General features: G+C 42.7%; 1 protein-coding gene and 1 long non-coding RNA gene across 2 annotated transcripts in view; both read right to left on the reverse strand.

Moving 5' to 3' along the window:
* Window positions 1-27,242, reverse strand: part of LOC110805704 (disease resistance protein RGA2) — a 48,334-nt gene that overhangs the window by 12,846 nt on the left and 8,246 nt on the right. The window lies entirely within an intron of this gene.
* LOC130467740 (uncharacterized) lies at window positions 776-3,277 on the reverse strand. The gene is made up of 4 exons (XR_008927455.1): window positions 2,961-3,277; window positions 2,633-2,871; window positions 2,056-2,119; window positions 776-1,037 (listed from the first exon to the last, which is right to left on the reverse strand). It is a non-coding gene; the product is annotated as an uncharacterized lncRNA (long non-coding RNA).

The following is a 27,242-nucleotide window of genomic DNA, read 5'->3' on the forward strand; positions in this document are numbered from 1 at the left end:
CCAAATCATAAACAAAGTTCAATAACGCAATAAGTTTGGTGGAAGCAAACAATTCTTTATGCACATGTAAATGTAACACTTAAACAATTAGCACACGCACGTACATAACAATCAATTTCTAAAGTTAGCGTTGACTAGCTACTAATGCACATATAATTCTACCTTATATGCCCTTCTTATACTACCCATCTCTCATAAACTAAAGCATTGGAATAATTTAAATAACAAGGTAAAAGGACGCTAATATAATAAAATTATAACATAGAATATTAATATAAATAAAAAATATAAAATAAATAAAGTAAAATAAATTAAGGAAATGCGTAGCGAATAAATTAGAAAATAAAGTTATTAATTCGAAAAAGATTTATATTTTCTAATAACGAATTCTAACTCTTGAAACAACTTAAAAAAATGTACTCATTTTTTTTTTTTTTGAATAATAAATAATAAGAAAAATAAAAATGTCGAAAGTATCACTTTAACTTTAATAATAATTTGATTTCGAACTTAAATAAGAAATATTATATACTTTCAAACAGGATAAAAGGAAATCGGTCCCCCAAAAAAAAGTACCAATTTTTGAACACTATAATACGTAGAATCTCGATTTTTAAGAAATTTATTTTAAATAACTAGATAGTTAGGCGCCTAAAATTTATTAAAGTAAAACCTTAGCTTCTAGATACCACTTTGTAACACCCCGACAATTCTCTCTTTTCTAAAATAATCTTTTAATATAAAACGTAGAGAATTATCAAGGCATTATCGCCCGTGTAAAAACGTAACGGCTTATTCAGAATTTTGCAGCGGAAAACATAAAACTAACTTTTAGGTTCATAAATAATCTATTACATATTAGGTCCAAACCAATTAACTGAAATAAGGAAATACGAATAGTACGACAAATTTCAAATCCAAGTTAACAAATTAAATCACTCAAGTAAACAAATAGAACAACAAGCTCTCTAATCCCGATCCCAATGGTGCATCATCTTCAAACCTGTAGATGGGCAACGCTTATTGATCCTTAGAGACTGCTCACCAAAGATGGGTCATCACAGGATCAATAAGGCATAGCCATGATCAACACACACAAACAAAGCACGTAATCAGCAAAGCTGAGTACTACATACTAAAACAACAACAATCCTAGCATGATACTATCAAACCAACAACCCTAACATGATACTAATAAATATAAGTAAGGACAGACAAAACATAATAATTTGACGATTATACTTGACTAGACTAAGCTAGGCTTAATAACCATAATATTATTTTAGTTGAAATAGACAATGGACCGAGTTGACCATCCAGAAGTCTTCACTAAGGAAGACGAGGTACGGGCGCGACTCCGTAACCTCAGTGACCTGCGATATCGAGGAACGTTTAAATAAAAATAGGACACGGTGATCAATCCGGTCCCAGAAAAGGCCATGGGCTACCACCATGAACCCCAACTCCTGTTTGTCCGTCACTTCAGACGTGCACAGTCTAAAGCTATTGCTATTCAGTTTCACTTTACATGATTTACAAATTGAGATTCCGTTATGACTCAACCATTACATAAGACAGACAATTCACATTTGTTCACAACTGTTTTTATCTTGGAATTAAGTAAGTGATCATAAAAGCATCAATCAAGACTCATTCCAACTTAACCAACCTTTCCTTTAACCATGAGCAACCCTGTATATGGGCATAAAGTTTCAACTTACTAAACAAGGTCCTCCGCCCTTATAAAGTAGTGAAAAGATAGAAAGGGAACAACAACCAATTGATCCAACCCAATCATATAGAATAATCTAGTGTTCCCAACCAACATGTTTGTATCAAACATCCATACTAACATGTTACAGTTCTTATAGTGCAAAATAAGTTCAATAAGTTTGTCCAACAGTATTAAACATGCACATTCAATATAACCCAGTTCGTCCATAATATCAACATCACCAAGTTCAACAATAATATCAACATAACCAAGTTCAACAACAAGATTCAACATGGTTTCATCAATTAGCACACATTCCAAGCACACAGGTATGTACGTACCTTGCATAAACAACTAATAGGCCACTTTAACACTTTCAAAAGTCGCCTAAAGAGAATTCTCCGCCTAAAACAACCAACAAGGATTCCCAATCAATTTCTAATCATTCACAACTATAATAAAGCATTCTAAATACATCCTAAACATATTTAGAACCTTCCCCAATATCCAAACTTGAATGTTTGATTTCCTAACATCATAATTATTAAATTACTGATTGAAATTCGTTGAAAACTCTTCGCAAACATCATACTTTAAATTTTCAGCAATATAACTAATTTCAAACTACTCCCAAAACTTTGAAATCATAAAAACAATAACTTTAATAATTTATAATCATTCTACCATGATTTCAAAACTATTAAACCTTTAAAACCTTAAAATTTCATGCTTTAAATAATTAAAATTCAAATTCCAATTCAATTACATAATCTGAAAATTAATAATTTGATTATGCAAAACATATAATCTGAAATTCATAATTAAATTATAAAACTATAAAATTTAATTCAAGAAAACATAAATTAAATTAATTAAACATAATTAAAACATTAAATTAGCTTAGGGTTAGGAGTAAACCAAAAAGTGAAGGGAGGAAGAGCTGACGGCGGTTGGTGCAGCAGCACGGCGATGCCACAGTGGCAGCGCGGCGATGGGTGGTGGCGCAGCAGGGTGACCGAAGGTGGCTGGTGGTGCAAGCAGGAGGAAACGCACGCAGAGGAGAAAGAAAAGGAGGAGTGTTGATGCTTCGCGAAGGAGAAGGGAAGGGGCCAACGACCGGTGCTGGTTGGTTGGCGGCAGCGACGGGGTGCAGGTGGCTGTCGCAACAAATGAACACAAGCATTAAGGAGGAGAGAACGAAAGGGAGAAGGAAAACCGAAGGAGAAAAGGAGGAAGAAGAAGTTACCGGCGAGGAAGGTTGCACGCGACGGAGGAGGAGCGTCTGAGGTGGTTGGCCGGCGGCGTGAGGGACAACAGCAAGGAGGGCGGCGGTGGCTGAAGCAGAGAGAGAGTTTGCTTGCTTTTCACGTGAATTGGAGGAGAGGAGAGAAGAGGGTTTTTGGCTTTCTTGATTTTACGTGAAGTTGAATTATGGGTTGATAATATGGGTTTTCTTGTTTTGGGCTTTGTCAATTTGGGCTAGGATTAGAATTGAGTTTGTTTGAATCCAAAACCAGTTAATATTGTTTTCCAAATTCAATCGAACGTGTTTTCGCAATTCAAATTCTTTTCAACATAAAATTCTAAAATTTATTTTTTGATTTCATAAATCGTTGAAATATTTAGAACGTATAAAAATAAATTACGTTAAATATATATTTATTACTAAACTTCATAAATTCTATTTAATTATAAATAATATACGTTAAAATATATTTAATAAAATTTATAAATTTACGGGGGATTACAGTTAAGATGGTAGGAAGTGTAACATTAAACAAAGAGGTTTGGTGTTCGATCCTTGCTACATGTTTTTTGGTTGTCAATGACATGTCATGATGCTATTAGTGGCAATGTGGCGTAATAAGAAGGGATATACGTGACACGTATACATTCTCAAGAACGCATTTTAATATATTAGTATAGATGTCGGATGGTTAACTTCAGCGTATATGTGATAAAAATAAAAAATAAAAATATTCAGTGTATACTTATTATTTTTCAAACCAGATTAGAAAAATTAGATCAAATTAGATTAAAAAAAACAAAAATATTCATAGAAAACAATTCAGACCAGATCAGAACGGACCAAACCGAAAAGTAGAAAAATCATACCATACCACTAAAATAAATTATACGGAGTAATATCTTAAGGAGTAGTTTTTTTTATCACGGAAATCAAATAAGAGGTATCTTAGTTACGGAGTACTTTGAGAAGAAGATGCAATTGAATAAATTGATTGGTTTGTGTTTCTGCCGGAGAAACTGTGAATATAATAACTTGGGAATTAACTTAACCGACGACGTATTTGACCGTGATTTCCTTATATCCAACCACCTGTGTTTCCGTTTTTAGATAGTCCCCGAATGTATCCGAGGAACCTTCGTATTAAAATGAGATAAGTTGTTGTTAAGTGAGAAGAGCTAGAGAGAGAGAGTGACTGATTTGCTTTTTTAGGTAATGATTAGATAGATCTTATTAATGATTACAGCAGAGTATTTATATGATCATACGAGGGTAATTACGTAAATATGTCTACTTCTAACTAAACAGCTGTCCTCCTTAGTTCCCAAGACTCAAGGGTATTTTCGTCTTATTATACCGAGTTGGGCTGACCATGCATATGGGCCCAAACAATTAGCCCCACGCTTGACGTAGGAGATGGCATCGTCGGCATGTCGTATGTCGAGCGGAATCCAGTATCTGTCATTGCATGTTGTTACTCTTAATTTGTCTACGTGCAGATCGAGGGACATTTGAGTTCGGTCAAGGAGCGGCTTTGAGTGGGCTTCATAACGGTGTTGTCGAAGAAGGTCACGGGTAGGCTCCGTGGGTGCATTGTCGAGGAAGGTCCCAGCTCTACGCAGTGACCCTCGACCCTTCTCGCGTGCTGCTTGGTTGAGGAGTCAAACGGGCTCGGCCGAGGAACATCTCTTCTGAGATGGGCCTCACTTAGCGTTGTCGAGGGTCCCCCTTCCCCCTTTAAGTATTTGCGCCTGTCGAGGGACACCCCTCGGCCCTTCTCGCGTGTTGCTTAGTTGGGGGATCGAATGGGCTCGGTCGAGGAACGTCTCTTGTTAGATGGGCCTCACTTAGCGTTGTCGATGACCCCCCTTCCCCTTTCACGTGTTTGCGCCTGTCGAGGAACACCTCCCAGCGCTCGCTTGATGCTTCTTGGTCGAGGGATGCGCCTACTCTGTCCGCATGTTCTATTCGGCCGAGGAACTCTCTCTCTTTGTTGAGTGTATGACCGAGGGACTCCCTTACTTAGAGTTAAGGCCGCTTTGTCGAGGAACTCTTGAATGGGGAATTAGCAGTGGCCTCGCTCGTGGGTTGGTCCTAGGGATTTTTAGGCTCAAGGGTATTCGGCTTCATATGTTCGAAGTCTGGGCCCGTTATCTCCCTTATAACATGTCGACGGACTTCCCTTTAATCTTTTTCGAATTTTGCCGTCTTATTTGATTGGCGGTTACATTCGGCCGAGGAGAGCGCCGTATGTAGGGGTAGTTATTTTTGCCGAACGCCTCTCTCGACTAGTTGGGGGTTAATAACCCCCAAGAGTGAGATCTGAGGTACAATGTAGTCCGACCCCAATAAGGGGAGGGTGCCTTTGGATGAAGGTCTTTAGAATACTCTGAGCGATATGCTCGAGTACGCCTTGAAGGAAGGTCTTTAAGCACTTATTTGATTATAAGTGTTTCCCTTGTTTTTGTTTAATTCTCGGGCTCCGAGGAGGGCTAATGAGCCCTGCAAATTTCGGAATATAGGAATGTCGAGAGCGTGCTTGAGCCAATATGGGCGAGTGGTGTGCGGACCAGGCTCGTGTGGTTGAGTCCTGTGCGGTTCGCGAGTTCAAACCTGAGGGATATCTTGGGCTTTCTCGTGGGCTTTTTCACTTCCCTTCAGCTCCCCCAAGCCGCCGCCCCCTTCTTGACCTAATCCTTGGGATTTCATTTTATAAAAGAGTGGGATTCTCTTGTTATTCATTCACTTCTCCATAAATCCCTAAGAGGGCCATACACTTTTGATTTTGTTGGGGTTGTTCGTACAACGGGTGTTGATTGGCGGATTCGACTCATCTATCCGCCTGTATTGCCGACGCACCAACGGTAGCTTGGCGGTCAATTATCGTCGCCCACCTAGGCAGCCTCTCGACGTGTCGCTCGTCGGCTAACTCAGTCCACCGTCTGCTCAAGCATTGCCGACGCGGGTGGGTGAATCTCTGCCGAGTAACCCTCCGTCGGTTGACCCATTCATTCCGGTCGACGGGGTGACCACCGGCTTGCTTTTCCGTCAGCATACCGACCAGCAGCCTCCTTACATAGCGCCGACGCACGTGGGTGTTCTTTCGTTGGGTGACGTTCCGTCGGCGACCTTTTCCATTCGATCGGCGGCGGTCTACTATTGGATAGGGGTTTGCTGGTGAAGCTCTTCTACGACGCCTTATATTTTCGGTCAACGGGGACACGCTTCAAGAGGTATGCCGTTGTGTTCCTTCTTAAGTGTAGTTTTAACTTCTTGTAAATAAGGGTTGTTTCTTCGGGCCGAATACTGTTGTATTATGAATAAACGAGGTATTCGGTCCGAACCGATCACCCCACCTACCTCCCCCGAGAAATTTGACTTATCTCGGGAAATAAGAGTGGAGGGGGTTATAGTAGTCAATGTTGTATCATCATGCTTAGATCCCTCGACGATACCCGATGCCATACCCCTTCCTACTTCATCAGATGAGTCGATTTCGGCGGGGGAGGAGGAGCATTGTCCTTATCCGTGGGAGGTTTCAATTGCCTTCCCACCTGTACATAATAGTTACTTAGATATTCATTTGAACAGTGGTTCCGTCCGAATAATGTCCGAGGGAGAGGAGCAGACGTCTTCTAGTTTTGATGATTATCCTGCGCCTGATCCGGCCGGGGGTCCGGCTAATTTCTATCTCAAGCCTTCATGGAGGAAAACCTTGAAAGGACATGTCGATCACCTGAATAAGAAGTATTCACTCAAGGGTGAGTATATTTTGTATAGGCTGGGGGTGTTACATACTATATTGACTCCGTCTCCGGGTTGTACGGCCGTATACAAGTCGGGTCTCCAGCTGGGTCTTCGATTCCCCTTACATCCCTTTATTGTTGAATTGCTTCGTGCCTATAACTTGTCTATCTGCCAGTTGATGCCCAACTCATGGGCTTCTATAAATTCGGTGTTGGCCATTTGTGATCTTTTGAGGGTTCGATGTACTTTGACGTTGTGGCGGTCGGTGATGAAGTTGGTGGAAGTATCGACTTATGAGTATGGTCCCGGTTGGTGGTCATTCCAATGCCGAGGTGGTTTTAAGGTCGTTGACACCGTTCCTTCAAATCATAGGGGTTTCCGCCACGAGTTTGTTTTTGTGTATTATGGTGGAGAGTGGGGCATCCCGTGAAGGAAATAATGCCCTTGGTCCAAGTATGCATTCTATGTTAAGTCTAATAAATGCGGTTCAGTATTAATTAACAAGTTAATAAATTCAGTGAGATCAAGTGAGCTGAATGCCTAGCTAGAGGCCGCTTCAGTTCAAGTGGAATTAATGATATTAATCCACAGCTTACTCTTGACTGAACCCGTAGGGTCACACAAATAGTACGTAAACCGATCAAGTATTTAATGGCATTAAATACTCCATCTATGAATATTCGGAACCGACGGATCTTGGTTTCAGTGGGAGCTAAGATCGTCACAGGCAAGAAATGAATACTCCGGAAACGATGATATTGCCGGAAACGGAAATATGGATCGTATCGGAAATATAAATATTATCCAAGTCGTAGATGTTGCCGGAAACGGAAACATGGTACGTATCGGAAAATATTATCGGAAATGGAAATATTGCCAGAATCGGAAATATTGCCGGAAACGGAAATATTGTCAGAATCGGAAATATTACCGGAATCGGAAAATAATTCCGGAAACGGAAATATTAAATATTTGTTCGAAACGGAAATTAATTCCGGAATCGGAAATATTAAATATTGTTCGTATCGGAAATGAATTCCGGAATCGGAAAATTTAATCGGAAGCGCATCGTACGAATAAGCATCGGACGAGGCCTGCCGGACGAGGCCCAGCACGAAGCCAGGCCATCGCCCAGCAAGCCAAGCGCGCCGCACAAACAGCCACGCCAGGCCCAGCGCAAGGCCAGGCCCAGCAGGCTGCGCGCAGCGCGCAGCACGCATAGCGCGCACAGCACGCGCAGCGCGCAGCGCGCGCGGGCGCTGAGTGGGCTGCTGCTCGCGCGCACGCATGGGGCCCATCGTGGCTGCCGTGCGTGTGTGTGCAAGTGTTTGTGTTCGTGCACGTTTCCTAAAACATGCAGAGTTCGGTTAATGATTAAATTCCTAATTCTATTTGATAAATTAATTAAATTAGAGTTCTTGTAGGATTCTAGGTTTGATTAATTTGTATCTGAATAGGATTTCGATTCCCTTTCCATACCGCTATAAATATGAGGCTAGGGCTCACAATTTATAACACAAGTTTCAAAGTATTCAAAAAGTGAGTTTTTTGAGAGAAAATTAAAACACACATCTTGCTCCAAAAGTGCCGAAATTTTCTAGTACCTTAAGGGCGATTCTAGTTGGTCAATCTTAAGGCGGATCCGGACGTGCTGTGGACTATCTACGGAGGGACGACACTTGGAGTCCTAAAGACTTGTTCTTGTTCGGTTCGGGCGCAGCTAGGGAAGGCACGCAACAAAGAGTATGCATCTAATCTATGCTAAATGATTATGTGTAAATAATATGTTTTCCTGGGTTTATGGTTTTTCCGCATGATTTATGAATTGTCATATGTATCATAACCTAACAGTGGTATCACGAGCCCCTTATTATTTTCATAATCTAAATTGCATGAACATGGTTAAATATTACAAATTTGCAAGAATTAAAAGGGGTGATTAATTTTCGTAATTGTTAATTAATTGCAAATTGCGTTTATTTAATTATACGTACGCAGTTTTTCGGCAGTTTCTTCGTTACTCATCCGAATTTAGTGATTTTTGTGTCAATTCCGCATGTAAAAGGCATTCTAAAATTTTGACAAAAAAGAGTATTTTTCTGCCGAACCCAGAATTCTCAAATTCGAAGCCTAACTATGACTTTTCGAAGGTTTTAGTTTTTCGAATGCAAAATTTCGTAAATTTAAGATGTTAAATTAAATATTTGCGATTCTTGTTGATAAATCTTGAATTTTTGATTGACCTACTGCATATGTTTAACAAGTTTGAATGCCTAGTCTTGTTAATTATGCAATCTAATTTGTAATTATGATTAATTTGTTGAAAATTAGAATAATTTAGAATTAATTTGATTTTCATAATTAATTGTAATTTCATTAGAAACCTATGATTAAAAACCACCATAAAAATTGTAAATTTACGATAAATTTTAAATTTTTATGACCTAGACTTGAATCCATAACAATCGGAAATCAATTGGATAATAAATTTTCGATTTTTTCGCCCTAAAATTATGAAATTAATATTATTTATTAATTTGTCATTAATTTTAAATATAAATTTTAAATTTTTATGCGATTCGTTCATAAAACTTGCACGCACGAAGCAATGGACGCTTCGTGTTACCCTTAAGGGGTGTTGTATAATGCGGGCATGCGACGACGAGCAAGGGAGCTCGTCGCCCGTGCGGCACGAATGCAATGAGCAAGGGCGTAGTGCACGAGCACAAGGCAGCAGCCCTGCCTTGTGTCGTGTGCCACGAGCAATGGACGAATGGGCATGGGCGAAGGGCGAGCCAAGGCAGTCGCGTGTGGGCAGCAAGCGAGCTGCGCCACAACGCGCGCTGCCTCGCACAAGAGCGCGCAGCCTCGCGCGCAGCGAGCGCAAGCTCGCGTGCCACGAGCGCTGCGCCCAGCATTGCTCGCGCGCACAGCGAGCGATGTCGCCCGCCCAGCGAGCGATGTCGCGCGCCCAGCGAGCGATGTCGCGCGCCCAGCGAGCGATGGCTCGCGCGCCCAGCGAGCGATGTCGCGCGCCCAGCGAGCGATGTCGCGCGCGCACTGCGAGCAATAGCTCGCGTGCGATGAGCGCTGGCGCGCGCAGCGAGCACCAATGCGTGCGGAGGCTTGCGATAGGGATGCAGCAGCTATGCGACGAGCGCATGGGCTGTGCGCACATGGCCAGCAATGGCTGTGTGCATGCGGCCCATGGGCGTGCAATGCGTAGGGTGTTTGCGTTACGATTAGATCGTTTTGAATGTTTAATTTGAAAGTTTCAGTTCACGTAATTTTAATTAATTTTAAAATTAATAATTTAAATTATTTTCTTGGATTTTAATTTTGAATATTATAATTATAATAAATGTTATTTATTCTAATTATTTTACTAAAATTAATATCATGAATTAATTTAAATGCGACTGAAATTAAATTAAAACTTTTTGGATTCAACTATAAATTTATATGAGCTTTAAATTTTAATTAAATTTGTATGTTTCCGGTTAGACTAGAAATACATTTTTATGTTTAAAATTGGTAAAGCATATGAATTTATTGGTTTAAGCGGGAGCGCTTTTTAGTCATAAACTCTTGATTAGGTCTACAAATCCTTAAGGTTAAAACAACTTGATTAGAATTAATAAGGACTGAATAATTGGTAGATTATTGGTGCCCTTGATTAATTGCTGCAAATGTTTACGTGATGCATAATGTGTTTTACTAACCAGCTATGTGGGCCATTCATGATAATGAATGGGTGAATGGTATATATTGTATATGTACTGTTTTGCAGGTTATGAAGTGACTAGTATGGCCCAAATAGGATAGAAAATATGGTCTGCGTACCATTAATTTGAATGTAATTGGTCTAAAGTACCAAAGTTATTTTTCAATTCAAATATGGTCTGCGAACCATCAAATAGTTGTAATTAGTTATAGCTTATCCTATTTGAAGAAAATGGTGCCTCCCACGGAGATTTTCAAGACGGACTTTGAAGTCAAAGCTTCAAGATGAAGTCGGGCCATACTAGATCACAAATATCTTATGCATGTTTTAAGTTATTTATTGTTTTAAATATGTCTTAAAATGCATGAGATCAAAAGCTTGATTATGTTGCATGATTAAGGATTTTAGTTCACTTAAAATCTAACCAACATAGTAAGAGCCTTAAGTTCCAAACTTAAAAATTGAGTTAAAAGGTGCCATGCCAAAATATACACTTGCTTGGATATCCTTTACATCAATCTAGTAATAGTTTTCGCTCAGCGAGGTGTTACTTATTGGTCCTAAAGGGGCAAGGTACACAAATAATTGTGAGTACATGTTAGTTTTGGTGAAACTCAACGATATAAGTAAGGAGTCCTTTTATGTCGTGGCAAATTCGATATGTTTACCTAATAAGTTCTTAGACGTACCTATCAACCAAGAATAGTTTCTAGACTATTAGCAAAAGGCTTTTGCTTACCTAAGATGTTCTAGGATTAAGTCGACAAACTGTGCTTAGTTCTTCAATGATTTTAGGATCTTGGAATCATTTTATTCACACCTGCCGGAACACATAATTTGAATAAAATGCTTAATAAACATTGAATTATGCATGTATGCTAGAATTTAAGTTTATTAAGAGAAACTGTGAATGGTTATTTATTTGTTTATTCTTTTCAATTGTAGTTTTTAATATGGCAAACAACAATTCATTCAACATTCGATCAATTCTCGAAAAAGGAGAAGTTGAACGGGAAAAACTTCCTTGACTGGCAAAGGAACTTGCAAATAGTTCTTATGCAGGAAGAAAAGGAGTATGTCCTAGATGAGGCGATGCCCGAAGCTGCAGGCGACGGGGTCACTCAGGCAGCCCTCAATCGTTGGATTGATGCCAACAAGGATGTGAAATGTCTAATGCTCGCCACCATGAGTGCGGATCTGCAGAAAACGTTCATCAACTCAGATGCTTTCACAATCATCAGTGAGTTGAAGAACATGTTCCAAGATCTGGCTCGAGTCGAAAGATTCGAGACTCATAGGCAAATTCTTGAGACCAAGCTTAAGAAAGGCGAGCCCGTAAGTCCACATGTTCTCAAAATGATTGGACTCATTGAGAATATGAGTCGGCTGGATCAGCAATTTTCTCAGGAAATGGCTATAGACACCATCCTCCATTCTCTTCATAGCGGGTATGATCAGTTCAAACTGAACTACAGTATGAATAGTCTGGACAAAACGCTCACTGAGCTTCACGGTATGCTGAAGACCGCTGAAAAGACGCTCAAAAGTGATAAGCAGGATGTGCTTATGGTGCGTGGGGGCAAGTTCAAGAAATCTGGAAAGAAGAGGAATGCTAAGAAAGGTGGCAACAAAGCCAGCCCAACTAAGCAAACTGGCGCCAAATCTGCAAAGAGGAAGGTCAGTCAACCCACTTCTGAATCCGAATGCTTCTACTGCAAGAAGAAGGGGCATTGGAAGAGAGATTGCTTGAAGCTAAAGGAAGATCAGAAGAACGGAACAGTCGTTCCATCTTCAGGTATTTTCGTTATAGACTGTATACTTGCTAATTCAACTTCTTGGGTATTAGATACAGGTTGTGGCTCACACTTATGTTCCAATCCACAGGGACTAAGAAGAAGTAGAAAGTTAAGCAAGGGTGAAGTCGACCTACGAGTGGGAAATGGAGCACGGATTGCTGCATTAGCTGTAGGAACTTACTATTTGTCGTTGCCCTCCGGGCTAGTTTTGGAACTGGAAGAATGTTTCCATGTTCCAAGTCTTACTAAAAACATCATTTCAGTTTCTTGCTTAGATGCTAAGGGATTTTCCTTTATAATAAAAGACAATAGTTGTTCGTTTTATTTTAAAGAGATGTTTTATGGATCTGCTAGATTAGTCAATGGACTTTATTTATTAGATCACGACAAACAAGTATATAACATAAATACCAAAAAGGCCAAAAAGGATGATTCAGATCTCACCTATCTGTGGCATTGTCGATTAGGCCATATAAACTTGAAACGCTTAGAAAGACTTCAAAGAGAAGGAATTCTAGAACCATTTGACTTAGAGGATTATGGTAAATGCGAATCATGTTTACTTGGCAAAATGACGAAGCAACCTTTCTCTAAAGTTGGAGAAAGAGCAAATGAACTATTGGGTTTAATCCATACAGATGTATGTGGACCAATGAGTACAAATGCTAGAGGTGGTTTCAGCTACTTTATCACTTTCACTGATGACTTCAGTAGGTATGGTTATGTCTACCTAATGAAGCATAAGTCTGAATCCTTTGACAAATTCAAGGAATTTCAGAGTGAAGTAGAGAATCAATTAGGCAAGAAGATTAAGGCACTGCGGTCTGATAGAGGCGGTGAATATCTGAGCTATGAATTTGATGACCATCTGAAAGAATGTGGAATTCTATCAGAATTGACTCCTCCTGGAACACCACAATGGAACGGTGTGTCAGAACGGAGGAACAGAACCTTGCTAGACATGGTCAGGTCAATGATGGGTCAGGCCGAACTTCCATTAGAATTTTGGGGACATGCACTAAATACAGCTGCACTCACTATAAATAGAGCTCCGTCTAAAGCTGTCGAAAAGACTCCATACGAATTATGGTTTGGAAAGCCTCCAAATGTGTCTTTTCTTAAGATTTGGGGATGTGAAGTATACGTCAAACGATTAATTTCAGACAAACTTCATCCAAAATCTGACAAATGTATCCTTGTGGGCTATCCAAAGGAAACAAAGGGGTATTACTTCTACAATACATCTGAGAACAAAGTGTTTGTTGCTCGAGATGGTGTCTTTTTGGAGAAGGATCACATTTCCAAAATGACAAATGGGAGAAAAGTAGACCTCGAAGAAATTCGAGTCGAACAACAAACTCTAGAGAATGCTCAAGATGACATTCAGGATGAAACTCAGAGATCTTTAGAAGAATCTGGTGAGAATCATGGTCAATCTAGAAATGTTACCCCGCGTAGATCGCAAAGATATAGATCTCAACCGGAAAGGTACTTAGGTATTTTGACGAACGAGAGCTATGACGTTCTATTACTTGAAAGTGATGAACCTGCGACTTACAAGCAAGCTATGACGAGCCCTAGCTCCAAGCAATGGCAAGAAGCCATGCAATCTGAATTAGACTCCATGTCTGAAAACCAAGTATGGGATTTGGTCGATTTGCCAGATGGCTACCAAGCCATTGGAAGCAAATGGGTTTTCAAACTGAAAAAGGACAAGGATGGGAAACTTGAAGTTTTCAAAGCTAGATTGGTTGCAAAAGGTTACAGGCAAGTCCACGGTGTGGATTACGATGAAACCTTTTCACCAGTTGCAATGCTAAAGTCTATTCGAATAATGTTAGCAATCGCTGCATATTACGATTACGAAATATGGCAGATGGATGTCAAAACTGCTTTCTTAAACGGCGTTTTAACAGAAACTGTGTTTATGACACAGCCTGAAGGTTTTGAGGATCCAAAGAATGCTAAAAAGGTATGCAAGCTAAAGAAGTCAATCTACGGATTGAAGCAGGCATCCAGGAGCTGGAATATACGTTTTGATGAAGCAGTCAGTGACTTTGGTTTCATCAAGAACGCGGACGAATCTTGTGTATACAAGAAGGTCAGTGGGAGCAAAATTGCTTTCCTAGTATTATATGTCGACGACATATTGCTTATCGGAAATGACATTCCTATGTTGAACTCTGTCAAGATTTGGCTTGGGAAATGCTTTTCGATGAAGGATCTAGGAGAAGCACAGTACATATTGGGCATCAAGATTTACAGAGATAGATCTAAAAGGATGATTGGACTTAGTCAAAGCACTTATATCAATAAGGTGCTTGATAGGTTCAAGATGGCGGACTCCAAGCGAGGCTACCTACCCATGTCTCATGGAATGACTCTAAGCAAGACTCAGTGCCCAAAAACACTTGATGAGCGTAGACGAATGAATGGGATTCCATATGCATCATTGATTGGTTCAATAATGTATGCTATGATATGTACACGCCCGGATGTTGCGTACGCACTCAGTGCTACGAGCAGATACCAGTCAGACCCAGGAGAGGCGCATTGGACTGCTGCCAAGAATATTCTGAAGTACCTGAAAAGGCACAAAGATGACTTCCTGGTCTATGGTGGAGATGATGAATTAATTGTTAAAGGCTATACGGACGCAAGTTTCCAAACCGACAAAGATGATTTCAGATCACAGTCTGGGTTTGTCTTCTGCCTCAACGGAGGAGCAGTAAGCTGGAAAAGTGCTAAGCAAAGCACCATTGCGGATTCTACAACTGAAGCGGAGTACATTGCTGCACATGAAGCAGCAAAGGAAGCTATATGGCTAAGGAAGTTCATAGGAGAACTTGGTGTAGTCCCCTCCATTAAAGGACCAATAGCCCTGTATTGTGATAATAACGGAGCTATTGCACAGGCAAAAGAGCCTAGACACCACCAGAGAGTCAAGCATGTACTTCGTAGATTTCACCTTCTACGAGAGTTCGTTGAAAGAAAAGAAGTCGAGATAAGCAAAATTGGAACTGATGACAACATATCAGATCCATTAACTAAACCTCTGCCGCAGGCGAAGCACAACTCGCACACTGCAGCTATGGGAATCAAGCATATTGGAGAATGGCTTTGATGTCTCTGTTTAATGTTTTAAAGTTTTAGAGTTTAAATCTTTGTAAAACATTATTTAATCATTCACAATAAATGAAAAGAATTCATTTTTCCATTTAATTTGTGGTTTATTAAATGATGAGTCCCTTCAATTTGACGATATATTCAAGATAGACTGTCAGGACCAGTCCTGTGACTAAGAAATGTCTATCAAGTGAACTTGAATGTCAAAGGTTGAAAATGGTCCCTAATCGGAGTTTTCTATAAAATTGGACGCATAGAAAATGTTAGACGATTAGAATGCAAGATGACTAGTAGTTCTGTTTCTTGAACTATGTGGACATGGCAATGTCATAATCATTTGCATAGATACTTACTTTGGGAAGACTAGTATCGGACGAGACCTATGAAACTTTACTGTAAGAGATGAAAGTCTGTCATAAGTAAATTTCATTAAATTATTAGACACTAAATCCTCAATACCTGAGTGATTTGAGATTACTTGTTTGAGAACTGGTTGCTTTGACGTTGACCAACCGTCGCACCGTAAAAGGAGGCTATAAAGGCAACGCTCAGGTAATCACCTATCAAACGAAGTCTAATCTCAAGATCGCAAGATTGGGATTGTCCTCCCATAAATCGGGATGAGATGCTTAAAAGTTGTACAAGGCCACTCGGAGAGCTAGAAACTGTGAAATGCATGGCCGTGCTCGGATGAATCATAGGCTATGATTATCTGTTTATTTGATCAGTTGAACTCTGAAACCGAGGAACACCTCTGGACGTAATAAGGATGACAACTCTTACCTTATGTTCAAGAGCAAGCATCGAGCGACAAAGGAATTAGGAAATGCACACTTGTCCCTAAGGACAAGTGGGAGACTGAAGGAAATAATGCCCTTGGTCCAAGTATGCATTCTATGTTAAGTCTAATAAATGCGGTTCAGTATTAATTAACAAGTTAATAAATTCAGTGAGATCAAGTGAGCTGAATGCCTAGCTAGAGGCCGCTTCAGTTCAAGTGGAATTAATGATATTAATCCACAGCTTACTCTTGACTGAACCCGTAGGGTCACACAAATAGTACGTAAACGGATCAAGTATTTAATGGCATTAAATACTCCATCTATGAATATTCGGAACCGACGGATCTTGGTTTCAGTGGGAGCTAAGATCGTCACAGGCAAGAAATGAATACTCCGGAAACGATGATATTGCCGGAAACGGAAATATGGATCGTATCGGAAATATAAATATTATCCAAGTCGTAGATGTTGCCGGAAACGGAAACATGGTACGTATCGGAAAATATTTTCGGAAATGGAAATATTGCCAGAATCGGAAATATTGCCGGAAACGGAAATATTGTCAGAATCGGAAATATTACCGGAATCGGAAAATAATTCCGGAAACGGAAATATTAAATATTTGTTCGAAACGGAAATTAATTCCGGAATCGGAAATATTAAATATTGTTCGTATCGGAAATGAATTCCGGAATCGGAAAATTTAATCAGAAGCGCATCGTACGAATAAGCATCGGACGAGGCCTGCCGGACGAGGCCCAGCACGAAGCCAGGCCATCGCCCAGCAAGCCAAGCGCGCCGCACAAACAGCCACGCCAGGCCCAGCGCAAGGCCAGGCCCAGCAGGCTGCGCGCAGCGCGCAGCGCGCACAGCGCGCACAGCACGCGCAGCGCGCAGCGCGCGCGGGCGCTGAGTGGGCTGCTGCTCGCGCGCACGCATGGGGCCCATCGTGGCTGCCGTGCGTGTGTGTGCAAGTGTTTGTGTTCGTGCACGTTTCCTAAAACATGCAGAGTTCGGTTAATGATTAAATTCCTAATTCTATTTGATAAATTAATTAAATTAGAGTTCTTGTAGGATTCTAGGTTTGATTAATTTGTATCTGAATAGGATTTCGATTCCCTTTCCATACCGCTATAAATATGAGGCTAGGGCTCACAATTTATAACACAAGTTTCAAAGTATTCAAAAAGTGAGTTTTTTGAGAGAAAATTAAAACACACATCTTGCTCCAAAAGTGCCGAAATTTTCTAGTACCTTAAGGGAGATTCTAGTTGGTCAATCTTAAGGCGGATCCGGACGTGCTGTGGACTATCTACGGAGGGACGACACTTGGAGTCCTAAAGACTTGTTCTTGTTCGGTTCGGGCGCAGCTAGGGAAGGCACGCAACAAAGAGTATGCATCTAATCTATGCTAAATGATTATGTGTAAATAATATGTTTTCCTGGGTTTATGGTTTTTCCGCATGATTTATGAATTGTCATATGTATCATAACCTAACATCCCGTTGGTTCCGGGGTCCGAGGGTCCGAACTTTTCCCTCAATAGGAAAGTGCCGATGATGTCGATAGATGAGGCGATAGTTGCTATATATCTCCAGAAAGTGGAGAAGCGGGTAAAGGGTCAGCGGTTCCTGGTTGCCCCATTCTGGTTGCCGAGTTCACGGGAGTTGAGTGACGAGCACTTCTTGTCATCATTTGGTTTGAGCCCGGCTTATCCCAAGGGTAGGCGCCGAGGGATCTTTGTCGTACTTCGCTTTCCTAACTTTTCCTTCTCCCTTGTGAATTTTGTTGATTGCTTGTTGGTTTGCAGATATTGCCCGGTTGAAGTTGGACGAGGAAATGGCGGGGAGGATTAGTGCTAGTGCTCTTCTTGCCGCACAGATAAGGAAGGACCTGGCCGCTGGATCGATGAAGGTTCCTGAACCTCCGAAGGTATGTTGATTTTTATTTTCCGATGAATAAGCATCATTCTTCGCTTTCATGCTAATTTTTCCCTGGACAGGATCCCAAAAAGCTGAAGAGGAAAAGGGCGCCTACTGATCTGGTTCCGACGGTCGCTCTGACCGAACATGCGCCGAAGAAGGTTTCTCGCGCTGTGTCGATGACTGCTGCTTCGGGGTCCAAAGGAACAAAAGCTGCCAAGAGAGTGGTTCCTACCCCTCTTAGGGTTTGTTATGACGAGGAGGAGGGACATCATGCCCCCGTATCCGAGGATGGTCGTGAACAGTCTATTGAGTATCTCGCCGAGGAGGCTCCCCTGGCTCGGGGGTCATTGATGTGTCTTTCGACCGATGATGGGAGTTCGAAGCCTTTTGCAGAGCTTCCTGCCAATCTGAAGAATCGGCGTATGAGCAAGGCGATGGGTGAGTTGTTTACTCCTGCCGACGATGCTCACTTGTCCTCCCTTGGGAAGTCTGAGATCGATGCCCTCCATGAGAGTTGGGCCGAGGTGAGTCCTTCGATATAGTTCCTTCTTTCTCTTGCTTGAATTTTATGATTTTCTTCCCTTCTAACTAGACATTGTTTCTCAGTTTTCCATCAGGATGACGGCTTACACCCGCCGATGCTACAGTGGGGATTCAGATGAGGTAGAGAGGTTGCGGGATGAGATCGGGAAACTTCAGGAGAAAGAGAAGATGCATCTCTCGGAGGTGAGTGAGCTGAAGAAGAAGCTTCATTGGACTGAGTCTGAGTTGGATCGTGCTAAGAGATACATTAAGAATGACGAGGGGGAGCTCCAACAGGCCAAGGTTGATCTTGCCAAAGCCAAGGAAGATTCGACGATTCTCACGAGCCAGCGTGATTCCGTTAACCGGGCGCTGAAGGATGTGAAAGCTGAGTTAGAGGCCGTCAAGGGTCGGCTTAAGACTTCCGATGCTAGGATTGGTGAGCTTTTGAGTTCGCAGAACCGTCTGAAGGAGAAGATCATCGAAGAATGGAAGAATTCCGAGGAGGGTGAGGCTCATAATGTTGAGATAGGCCTTGAGGCGACTTCTGTTGTTACTTCCGACACATTGCGTCGAGTTCAGCTTGCTTTGGCTGAGTTTGCGCCCAATGTAGGTTGGGATGAGATACAAGGAAAGTATGATTCTATCTTGGCCAAGGAGCGAAAGGATCTCAGAGCTCAGCTGGTTGCTCAGGACAAGGGCGATTCGTCTGATTCTGATTCTGCTAGTACTTCGGGTTCTGATTCGAGCAGCAGTGGTGATGATGACGCTGGTAGCCATGTTGATGTCGTCGACCCTTAGGCGGATGGTTGTAATTTTCTTGTGTTGCTTTTGTTGCTTTCTTTTCGCGCCTAGTATGATGTAATCTTTGAAGTAGAGGAACATTGATATTGAACTGTATTTGATCCTTCGTAGAGGAACTTTGTTAAGAAATTAAATCTAAGTACTTTTCGAGATCTTGCCTCGCAATTTTTCTCTCGTTTCATTCAACATAGCCTTGCACTTTATTTATTACAATGATGAAATTACTTATCATTTGGCGTCAATGCCCCTACCATGCCCCTATTACATCATTGAAACTTAAATACATACCAAGACACTTTAGATGTAGAATTTCTTAAGGTTGTCGGCATTCCATGGTCGAGGAAGTTGCTTGCCTTTGGTGTCGACGAGGTTGTAGGTGCCAGGTCGAATAACTTTTGCAATCTTGTAAGGACCTTCCCAGTTAGGTCCCATTTTTCCGAGGGTGCTTCTTCGGCCAGTTGCTTCAATTTTCCTCAGTACCCAATCTCCTTCGTGCAATGGCCGAGGACGAACTCTTTTGTTGAAATACCGAGCAATCTTCTGCTTATAGGCAATGGACTTGAGCAGAGTGTTTCCTCTTGTTTCGGGGAGCAAATCGAGATTCACCCTTTTTCGACTTCATTTTTCTCGTAATCATAGTAGGTGACTCGTGGTGAGGGAATGCCAACCTCGACGGGAAGGACGGCGTCGCTTCCATAGACAAGTGAAAAAGGAGTTTGCCCAGTCGATTCTTTGACAGTGGTTCGAGCCGACCATAAGACACCGGGCAGGTCATCGACCCAAGAACCACTAGATCCCTCGATCATTGTCTTGAGTCCATTCAAGATAATCTTGTTAGCAGATTCTGCCTGACCATTGCTTTGGGGCCGTGAAACCGACGTGAACCGAGTCTGTATGCCGAAGCGATCACAGTATCCCTTGGTGGCCTTGCTATCAAAATGTCGACCATTGTCTGATATTAGTGTCCGAGGGACCCCAAATCTCGTGATGATATTCCTCCAGATGAATTGTTGCACTTGCTTGTCACTTATCTTTGCCAGAGGTTCTGCCTCGATCCATTTAGTGAAGTAGTCGACAGCCACAATTAAGAATTTTCTCTGGCCGGAAGCCACTGGGAATGGGCCAAGGATGTCCATCCCCCATCTGTCGAAGGGTAAAACAGCTTGAACGGTTGTTAGGTCATTGGCCGGCATTCGGGTGAGATTAGCAAACTCTTGGCATCGACCACATCTTTTAACTAGGTCTGTTGCATCATTTCTTAAAGTTGGCCAATAGAAACCCGACCGGAGCGCTTTTCCTGCAATGGTTCTTTCCCCTTGGTGGCTCCCGCACGCCCCTTGATGTATTTCCCGGAGTATGTAATTTCCTTCCTCTGGGGTGACACATTTGAGCAAGGGGTGGGTGTATGAAATCTTGTAGAGAGCCTCATTATGCCAAAGGAACCAATCTGCTTGCTTCTTGATCGATGCCGCCTCTTTTTCACTGTCAGGGAGCACGTTGTCTCTTTTGTACTTTATGATTTTCTCCATCCAATCTGGACCTCTGTCTAAGCTCACGAATGCCTCGACATTTATGTTAGGCTCTTGGAGAACTTCCCAAATAATTGTCCTAGGCTCCATCCCCTCTGCGGAACTCGCTAACCTTGAAAGGGCATCGGCTTGTTGGTTTTCTGACCGGGGAATGTGTTGGATGGTGAAACCCTGCAGTTGGTCGATGACTTTCCTTGCCTTTGACAGGTACATTTTCATGCTGTCTTCTTTAGCTTCGAAATCCCCTTGAATTTGTCCGACAATGAGTTGTGAGTCGGACTTGGCTTGCACAGAGACAGCCCCCGCGGCTTGACACATTTGAATTCCGAGGATGAGCGCTTCATACTCTGACTCATTATTGGAGGCTAGGAATGAGAACTTAACAGCATATTCGAGCCGATCACCGTTGGGTGTTTTGATCAGTATGTCCGCTCCACATCCTGTCCTAGTGGCCGACCCATCAACATAGAGTTCCCACGACTTTTGGCTCGTCGTTTCTCTTTCGGGTGGCCGATTAGTGCATTCGACGATAAAATCGGCGAGGGCTTGTGCTTTGATTGCCCTTCTCGGCTCATATTCCAGGCCGAAATCCGAGAGCTGGTTTGCCCATTCAGTCATGCGGTTCGAGTGATTTCGACTCTCAATGACCTTTCTCAGAGGTTGGCTTGTCAGTACCTTGATTGGATGTGCCTGGAAGTATGGTTTGAGTTTTCGACTGGCCATTACTAGGGCGTATACTAATTTCTCAATGAGTGGGTACTTGGCTTCTGCTCCTCGGAATGCATGGCTGATGAAGTATACTGGGTGTTGTTGTTTCTCTCTTTCGGCGACAAGGACCGCGCTAAGTGCATACTCAGTGATGCCCAAGTAAAGGTATAAAGTTTCCCCTGCTAATGGCGAGACCAACTTGGGAATGGTCGAGAGATGCGCCTTCAGTTGTTGGAAAGCGGCCTCGGCTTCGGCATTCCAGCTAAACCCCGCTCCTTTCAGTACTTTGAAGAAAGCCAGACTTTTATCGGCCGATCGGGACAAGAACCTGCCGAGGGCTGCTATGCATCCAGTGAGTCTTTGAACTTCCTTGACTGACCGGGGGGATTTCATGTCGAGGAGCGCCTATATTTTGTCAGGATTTGCTTCTATTCCCCTTTCATCCACAAGGAATCCGAGGCACTTCCCACCTTTGACTCCAAATACGCATTTCTTTGGATTGAGCTTCATGTTGTGTAGGCGTAGGGTCTTGAGTGTTTCTTCGAGGTCGGAGGGGTGCCCTTCAGGGAGTTTGCTCTTAACGATCATGTCATCAACGTACACTTCGATGTTCCTCCCAATCTGTTCCCCAAAGATTTTGTTAACTAGTCTCTAGTATGTTGCCCCTGCATTTTTTAGCCCGAAGGGCATCACTTTGTAGCAATATACTCCTTGGCTGGTGATGAAAGCAGTGTGGGCCTGGTCTTTTTCGGACATGGGAATCTGATGATAGCCTGCATTGGCATCCATGAAGCTGAACAGGCCGTGTCCGGCCGTCGAGTCGACGAGCCTGTCAATTTTTGGCAGAGGGTAGTCATCTTTTGGGCAAGCTTTATTTAGGTCTGTGAAGTCGACGCACATTCGCCAGGTTCCGTTCGGCTTCTTTACCAAGACCACATTAGAGAGCCACTCTGAGTATTGACACTCCCGGATGAACCCTGCCTCTAACAACTTGTGGATTTCCTCAGCAGCAGCTTGGTTGCGTTCTTGGCCTTGATGCCGCAACTTCTGTTTGATTGGTCGATGACCTTCTTTGATGTTCAGTTCGTGCACCATAATCCGTCGGTCGATGCCCGGCATTTCCTTGACCGAGAAAGCAAACACATCCCTGTATTCTCGCAAGATATCAATGATCTTGCCTCGCAATTCTTCGCCTAGGTTCTTTCCAACCCGGACGGTATGGAGTGGATCTTTGTCAAGCACTATCTCCTCATCTTCCTCGGCTGGTCTAGGCCGGGCATAAAATTTTGGATCTTCGCCAAGGAATACACCTAGATCGTCAGCCGGAGACTCTTTTTCCTCCACACATCTCTTCTTCCAAGGGGGTTCTGTGTTCGGGATTGAATTTTTCTCATTCCTGAAGCTGTTGTTATAACATTGCCGAGCAGACCGCTGATCTCCATAGAGTTTTCCGACTACCCCGCTGTTCGTTTCATATTGGAGGAGGAGTTGGTAGGTTGAGATTGCAGCCTTGATTTTGTTTAGCAGAGGCCTCCCCATTATTATGTTGTAAGGCAAGGGTGTGTCAACGACCATGAAGTCTATGGGAAGGTTTCTTCCTTTTCCTTTTTCTCCGATACGGACGGGGAGCTTGATCATGCCGACGGGGTATACAGATTGACCTCCGAATCCTACGAGAGGTTGGCTGATGTCGACGAGGTCACTTTTCTTGTAACGTAGCCTCTCGAGGCATTCAAGAGTTAGGATGTCAGCCGAGCTTCCACTATCAATCAATACTCTTTTAACTGTTCGGTTGGCTACCTTAATTTCGACAACCAGGGGATCATCATGGGGACCATGAATTACTCGGGAGGAGTCCTCTTGGAATGTTATTGTGGGACATTTGAGATTTGATGGAGGTGCTTCGACATCGAGGATCTGATGGGTTAGTGCGTGTAAGTGCCTTTTTCTGGCGTTGCCGGTTAGGCCACCAGATGCGAGACCCCCTGCTATCACCCCAACATATCCCTCGGTGTGATCACTATGGACATCTGATCCCTTGTTATCTTCCTTCTTGTCAGAGGAGGAGCCCTTCAAAAATTTGTTCAACTTTCCCTCGTCGGCCAGTCTGTCCAAGGCCCTTTTCAATTCTCGACAGTCCTTGGTAGTGTGTCCGCACTCTTTGTGGAACTCACACCAGAGGCTCTTATCTCTTTTGGACGCGGGGGTCCTGATCGGGGTCGGACTTGGCAACAATGACTTTTCCTTGATGTCAAGGTATATCTCCCTCCTGTTACTGTTGTACCGAGGGTCATTTCCGTTATCAGTCTCTTTGGGTCTCTTTTCTTTTTCTCGTCCAACAACCTCTTTTTTCCTCTTAAGGTCAGTTTCTACCGACGGATTGCAGATTTCCGCGGACTGAATGTACCTTTGTGCCCGGACCATTGCTTGGGGCAGGGTTGATATTTGCTCGTCGGCCAAGACCCAACGAAATCGGCTTCCTGCCTTTAGCCCGGTCATGAGTGCGGTGAAGGCAACGGAATCTTGCAAGTTCGGTATGTTCAGGGACTCGTCATTGAATCTCTTAATGTATTCCTTGAGACTTTCGTTGGGTTGTTGTCGGACGGACATGAGATGCATACTGGTCTTCTTGTATACTTGTCCGGCAATGAATTGTGACTTAAATAGAGCTTCAAGCACTGAGAATCTTGTGATAACACCAGCCGATAGCCCAGAGAACCATGAGAGGGCCATCCCTTTGAGAGTGGCCGGGAAAAACCTGCACCATGCCGCTTCATCTCTCGTTTGGACAGTCATTCGGGCCTTGTAGGCATCCATATGGTCGTTCGGGTCAGAGGTGTCATCATATGGGTCGATGGAAGGCACCTTGACTTTGTTCGGGGTCGGTGCTTCAATGATCTGTCTGCTAAAAGGACTTAGGAAGCTGAGGTTGCCGAGCTGCACCTCGTCTCGAGGGGGAGTTGGCTCTCGTCTCCCAGTCCGAGGAGGCTCTCTCTCTGTTCGGGTGTGTCTATCAGCCCCTCTTCCAGATGTGATTGAGTTTTCTTCTTGATCTCGTTCTCGAGAGGACCCGTGCCGAGATCTTGGAGCTTCCACTGGGGTGAGGGAATGTCGAGGGTGATCAAGGGATCTTCTCGAACTCTCATGTTGAGAGCGAGCAGAAATCCCCTCGGCATCTCCCTGTCTCCCCTCGGTTCTTCGAGAGTTGATGATTTCGCGGGCGTCGAGCTCACCTCTCCTGAGTCTTCGTCGGACAATCACATTTCGAGCATCGCTTCGGCCATGCCTCTGGGGTGGCGGGGGGAGGCTTCTCGAAGCCCGATGTTCCCCTGGGTGTCGAGGAAGGTTCAGTAGTGGTTCATGGTCTCTTTCTGCCCGAGGAGGGCCTCTTGTAGAGAGTGTGCTTCTTGGTTGCCCCCTAGGTCGAGATGGGCCTTCATTGCCATCCCAGAGGTTCAACACGGCGGCCCTGAGGCTACACTCTAAAGTGTCGTTGAACTGTTCAGCCAGTCTCCTTAAGTCTTCCTGTGTGACGGGCAAAGGTCCCTCGACTTCTCCGTGAGGTTGCGGGTCACTGGCATGGATCGACTCGAGCACGTGATCGTGTCGAGAAGACAGCACTGGACCATGACGCGACCGATCGTCCACATGTCTGGAGGCCGAGGACCTTCCTTGAGAGGGTGACTGGGTAGGCGAGGGATGTCGAATGGGTGACGGTCGTCGAGCACGTCTGGTGTTCACCATGGCTTTTTGTTAAGCGTTCCCCACAGACGGCGCCAAACTGTTTCTGCCGGAGAAACTGTGAATATAATAACTTGGGAATTAACTTAACCGACGACGTATTTGACCGTGATTTCCTTATATCCAACCACCTGTGTTTCCGTTTTTAGATAGTCCCCGAATGTATCCGAGGAACCTTCGTATTAAAATGAGATAAGTTGTTGTTAAGTGAGAAGAGCTAGAGAGAGAGAGTGACTGATTTGCTTTATTAGGTAATGATTAGATAGATCTTATTAATGATTACAGCAGAGTATTTATATGATCATACGAGGGTAATTACGTAAATATGTCTACTTCTAACTAAACAGCTGTCCTCCTTAGTTCCCAAGACTCAAGGGTATTTTCGTCTTATTATACCGAGTTGGGCTGGCCATGCATATGGGCCCAAACAGTTTGAGTTTATTATATGGAGAACAAATTAGCCAAATAGTCAATTTTAGTTGTTCTTAGCCAAACGACCAAACAAATGAACCATTGATATTATGAACCTATAACCGTTATAGGTATGTCATTTACAAGTTTAAGTATTATGATTATCTTAATTAAGAAGAAGAAGGAGAGAGAGGGAGCTGCTTTTTGTTTTTTTTTGTTTTTTTTTTTTTTTTGACATAGGAAAAAGATACAAGAAAAGAAAAACTAACTAAACATAGACCTAACATCAAAAAGATTAACGAACTGTAGCCCATCCTTTGCTGCTGTTGTTGCCAGAACATGCGCCGAATGAACTTGATCTCGTTGGACCTTGTTGATCACACAACTCCTAAAAGTCTTACCTAATTCAAAAATGGACTGCACTGTCCATTTAATACTAACATCCGGAATGACATGTCTCTGCAAAAGCGAGACCAAGATAGTTGAGTCAGTATACACAACTATATTAGCCAGGGAAGAGTTTTTTGCCCATTGAAGTGCACGTAAACAAGCCATTGCTTCAACATGTAATGCTGATTGTCCTAAACCATAGGCACAACCCCCAACGATTTCTGACGCTGCAATTCTTGGTTGTTGAAGAACCCAACCCATTCCCGCTCTTAACGTAGTCTTATTCCATGATCCATCAATATATATCACCATACCAAACATAGCCGGAATTTCGAAGCCTATATTTGCAAAATCAAAACCTGGTGGATAAACAGGCGAGTATTCTGGTGGATGAAGAAAACCCAAATCTTCATTAACTTTCCCAATAAAGGCCTGATGTTGCTCTCTAGCTATCTTGAATTGTAATTGACAAGCCTGTATATCACCCTCATCTGATCTAAAAACTCTTGCATTTCGAGTAATCCATAAACCCCACATAATTGCAATGAAAGTAACTATGCGGTCACTTCCCTTTCCATCCAAGCTAATAAAAAGCTGGATATATTTAAGAATCCAATCTTGAATTTCCAGATTCTCATTAAAGTTTGAGAATATGCCTAGCATACTACTCCTCCATACATCTTGAGCCAATTTACATAGTCGGAAAATGTGTTGTGCGTCCTCACAAACATCTATGCATAAATCGCAAGAAGTATTTAAAGTTATACCTCTTCGACCCAAGCCTTTTTTAACTGGAAGACCGTCATGCATAATTTTTCAGATAAACAACTTCCACTTTGGCAGGATTTTTAGAGCCCAAAGTTACTTGAAAAAAGGAACAAACCTATTTTGACCAAGACCAGTGTGAGAATTATTGTTAATTTCAGCCTCTCGTAAAAAAGCGTAACCAGATTTCGTTGTGAAGTATCCAGTTTTGTATTTAGTCCAATATAACTGATCCACTGCTGATCCTGCTGGAAGCTCCAGAGACAAAATATCATTTGCATCCAAATTATCAAAGCTGTTTCTAACAAGTCC

Source organism: Spinacia oleracea, chromosome 2 (genome assembly GCF_020520425.1).
Source record: "Spinacia oleracea cultivar Varoflay chromosome 2, BTI_SOV_V1, whole genome shotgun sequence".
Lineage (NCBI taxonomy): Eukaryota > Viridiplantae > Streptophyta > Magnoliopsida > Caryophyllales > Amaranthaceae > Spinacia > Spinacia oleracea.